We start from the raw sequence: 4,896 nt of genomic DNA on the forward strand, positions 1-4,896 counted from the left end.
GTGTGTCCCCAGCCTGAACCAACAGAAAAATGCCAACACCACAGTGAGACATGGAGGGCATGGAGAAGGAGAAAAAGGACAAGGCACACCCAATTTCCTCCATCTTGTCCCCTTTGGACCCCTTATCTAGAATCCTAAAATTTTACTTTTGCACCCGTGCGACACTTAATTATTACTTATATCAAACACTCAGAGCTGGTAATTCATCCTGTGAGATTGAAAACTCTTTTCCATGGCCAGAGATCACAGCCAGTGTCTCTGGGGCTCTGTCCAGGGGGGTTCCTGACCCCTGCCAGGGTCCCAGACCTGCCAGGGCAGCCAGAGGGATGCCCTGGATTCCCACAAGTAGGTGCAATGCAACGCTGGCTGCCACCATAACTAATGGTGAGTGAGTCTTGCTCGAGGGGGAGTTTGCTGAAAAACACAGCTGGGAATCCTGGTTGCAGAGGATGTGCTCTTTGAACTGTCTTGGTGTCAGTGAAATGTTTCATTATAGAGAGATATAATAGCTGTGGGCTGTGCCCTTACTGGCAAACTCCTGCCCAAAGTCTCCACTGTCGCTGCCCTTGGTGTTGTCTCTGACAGCAATAGCAGCTGACAGGATAAATGAATTGACTGCAGCTTCCCAGATCCTTCAGAGCAACACCCACAGTTGTGACTGCCTCAACTTTCTGCTCTGTTCATGCTTGCTCCCTTCAAGCCGGTGTCCCACTCCTGCTGTCTGAAATGGCTCCTGATGCCTTCTTATCTCCCCTGGTCCTTTCCCTCCCTTTCTTCATGTGCTCCCAGTGCCATGCCTCCCCATAAAGCTACCGGTGCTTTTTTACACCTCTGCAGCCTGCCCTGACCAGCAGGTCCAGCTTGATTTGGTGCCTTGCTCTCAGCTCTAATGTTCTTCATCTTTTGGTGATGTGAACAGAGCTCCACTTGCAGCTTCTGCAGCTTCTAGCACAGGCATTTCATCCTGTGCCAAGCATGTCAGTGTGACAGCCAAATTTAGCATGCCAGTCACTGATACAGCTTCCCCTGATACATCTCAGCAGAGAGTGGGAAATTGTGGCAAAAAATACTCTGTTATGTTGAAAGAGAGATTGATAGTGCCATTAATAAAGCTATTGCTAGCAAATAACACCTCTGTATACACAGGGACTGAATTGCCCTTCACAACAATCTGCCCCTTCTTTGTCTCTTTTCTGCACTGTCTTTGAGCATTTTTCTGTAACATCTATTTGGAACACTTCTGCTTATTGGTTTCCCAGGCTTATGAAAGTGGAGTTCTCTCTCCAAACAGAAGGAATTACACCTTGCTGTAACCCTGCTGTCCTGCACAAAAGGTTTGGAGTTTTAAATTTTAGCTTTTCGAGTCCTCTTTTGGTAGCCTCAACCACCATGAATGGATGTACAGGTAGTTTGAGTGACACAAACCATGCCTGATGTATATCTAGCTCATGTGAGCAGTCTTCTCTTTTCTGCCTGAGTGGCATCATAAGCAGTGCTGTCACCTGAAGTATCATCCTCAGCATCCAAAACAGCAGCACATGAAATGAAGGTTGTTGCTTGCAGGCAATCTTCAAAGCCAGGTCACACTGCCAACTCCATCACTTGTCACACTGTGACATACTTCTCTCCCCACTCCCTGCCCCCAGCCCCATCCTGTGGGGTTATATACAATAACATGCCTCGGGGTTCCTTCTTCCTCAGTTTCTCAATCTATAGGGTGCTTTTGAAATACATTTGTGAGATTGTTTTCTCTGAAACCACGGGTGATAAAAAGAAGTGTTTTCTAATGGAAATGGAAAACTTTGCCTTATTTTTCCCTGATCCTCTCAGGATGCGCAGCATAAAGAGAAACATTTAATTGGCAATTCCGTGAGAAAGCTGTAAGAGCTACAGTCCTGTAGCTCATTTATTTCAGGTATATTCTCTTATTAACAGCTAGATGTGGGGTCGTTAATAAACACAAAGAAGCCGGGTGAAGCTGAAGTTTAGAGAGAGCCAAGACCTATCCTGAACTTTGGCTGGACACACCCCTGTGTTTCATATGAGTGTGTGCCTTCCTTTCCCTTCACTGTCCTCTTGAAGGCAAGAGTGCTTTTACTTGTTGAGATTTAGTTTTTAAAATATTTGTTGGCCCCAAGCATGTAGAAATGGTTCTGACAGGGAAGCATAAAAATTTGAAAAGGATTTCTTTGAATCTCCTCTACATCAACTACTAGATCCTTTTCTTAGGAACTTATTACTGAGTACAGACCTGCCTGGGAGCTGAAACTTCAATTTGTTTTAGTGTATGAGCCATGATACTCTGCATTGTGTATCTCATTATGGTTTTATGCAGGTATGATAAATGATATAATTTCCAAGCCTTTTCCTGTCATTTCCAAGTTTTTTTCTAGGTAAAAGAAACCCAACAAAGTATCAAGTACCTGAAAGAGAGTAGAATCATTAATTAAGAGTTTTGTGCAAGCACATTTTGACCCTGAAGCTATACAGTTTTTAAAACAGTGTTCCTTGGGTCTTCCAGGAGATACAATAATAACTGTAAGGAACAGACTAATGGTTTCACTTCCTGCATGTGCCTACACACTAAATGTTGCATTAGTACTGATAATTCTCAAGGTCGTGGGCATTTGCTGTTCTAAACCTAGTCTGCTTTTGCTGTGGAAGTGGGATGACAGCTGTGTGCATGTGTGCTGTGAGTGCAAACTGAATTCAAAGCACACTGTGCACCTGATTTTCAAGGGCAAAGCTGAAACTAGGACCTCTCCCTCTTCTGCTTTTCACTTAGAAAGAAAAAAAGAGAGAGAAAAGTGGGCTGGGGGTAATCCAACAGCTGAGCTTTCTTATTGCATTATTTACTTTAATAAAACCATAATACTAACCACAGTTAGCTTTGGAAATATTTAATTACTTCTTTCATCAAAGGCATTTGACACACAAATAAAGGAAGAACCAAAGGGATGTGAAATGCAATGGACAAATGTTACAAATAAATGAGCTTGAGGGCCTTGGATTAACTCAACTTTTTACATCACTGTGGTATTAGATCTGTGCAGGCCTGTTATGACATTACAACCTTTTAAAATTTCAATAGATTAGTTCTGTTTGTTTAGCCTTTATGATTTGTTTGAGGATGGCACAGTTTGAGAGTTATTAGGTGCAAAAGCCCTGGGAGTGACAGATGTGATAGAGAGGTATATGTAGTAAACAGATATGTGATAAGAAGAAGAAGGTTTTACTGTGACTATTTTTTCCCCTCTTTTAAGTGGAGTGACTGTGATCAAAGGTGAGTGAGTATCATTTTAAAAAGGGAAGGTTTTCAAGTATATACTCACATAAATTGCTTTGCAGAATGCCTGACCCTTTTTCTCTTACCACAACAGATTTATTTCCTAAAAAGTTTTAGTTCTGAGCATGGGAAGTGTTATAGATACTCCTGCCAACATATATCCATCTGTGAAGGTTGGTGTGAATATTTATACATTTGAAACAGAGCATGGGGGAGCTGCCTGTGGCCTGGGAATCATTCAGTCAGGAAGCAGATGGCTCTGTGGCAGCTACAGCACACGATGAGAGTCACTGGGACCACTCAGGAATGCTGTCTGAGCAGTGCTCATCATAAACACTGAATATCTTGTGCAGTCTGGGGGAGAAGTATGCCTGTTAAATGAGTTTTTCAGTATGCCTGCATCTGTAAGTTGGACTGTTTCATTACATCAGTTCTACCATTGATATGCAAAGGCAAACATGTGTTCTGAATATTTAGCCAGGTGCCAGTTAGGTCAGATGCAGCAATATGGCAAACTCCATGTGTGGAATTTTCACTAAGAACTAAGTGATACATGTTCTAAATTTACAAAATAAAATAAAATAAAATAAAATAAATTTGGTCTGTACTTAATAACAACACTGCAAATTATTCTGGCCATTTCAGTAGTTGGATTGTCCTCTGTTACAATCCCAGGCACCAGAAGTTCAATTTTTCCTGATAAATGCTGCCTCAAATTTGGAACCCATTCTGTTCTTCCATGTCTGTGACCAGTTATGGCAGACCTGATTTTGCTATCACCAAAACTTCCCTTGCATTAAATATTTTGCACCAGTCACCTGCATAATGCGTCATGTTTTAACCTCTCCAGCTTTAGACACCCCCATAAATGTTTCTGGATTCTTTTAAATCCAAAATAATAAATAGATTAATTATAATTAAAACATGCATGTATATGGTTATGCTTTTGCTAGAGACTAAGCATAGCATTTTTAAATCTAATAACAGGATAGAGAGTAGACAAAGAAATACTTCCCTTTGTTTAAATACATTTTCAAGAGCAAATCAGTTGTGCTGAGTCAGCATTGGAATTCCTGGATCTTAAAATGCAAGCATGTCCTTCAAATAAGACACTGTTTTCTTTGTAGGTGGTCATGAAATTCAATGCATCTTTCACAAATTGAAGTTGCATAAACACTAAATTACTGTAAAGGAAGAATTTGGGCCCAAGGTGCTATTTTTAGTGAGTATTTTGAGTGCTGGAATGGTATTTTCTCATCTAATAATAATGATGGTGACTAGGCCTTGCTTGCCCTAATCTGGTTTCCATCATTCATTCATCTCCAAATTGAGTTTGAATGCAGATTGAGCTCTGGTGGAGAATTATTTCACACAGTTTTTCCTCTTCTGATCTTTTATTCAATTGAACTGGTGAGATGCCCTGCTTAAATTTCCAAGGTTTTGCCTTCACCACTGACTTTGAGTAAAGTACTGAAGAAGGCATTGTTGCTTTCTTTCAACTAAAAATGGTTTTCCTAATCTTTGTAATGCCTGTTAAGACCAACAGAACTAACACTCCATTTTTAATATTGCATACAAGGGGAGTGAAAGTTTTCCTCTATTTCCTCCAG

At 41.0% G+C, this 4,896-nt stretch overlaps 1 long non-coding RNA gene across 33 annotated transcripts in view; it reads left to right on the plus strand.

Annotated features, from left to right (window-relative positions):
• LOC146768567 (uncharacterized) overlaps nucleotides 1-4,896 on the plus strand; it is a 185,669-nt gene that overhangs the window by 123,442 nt on the left and 57,331 nt on the right. The window lies entirely within an intron of this gene.

The sequence above is a fragment of the Lonchura striata genome, chromosome 1 (genome assembly GCF_050655825.1).
Source record: "Lonchura striata isolate lonStrDom1 chromosome 1, ASM5065582v1, whole genome shotgun sequence".
Taxonomy (NCBI): domain Eukaryota; kingdom Metazoa; phylum Chordata; class Aves; order Passeriformes; family Estrildidae; genus Lonchura; species Lonchura striata.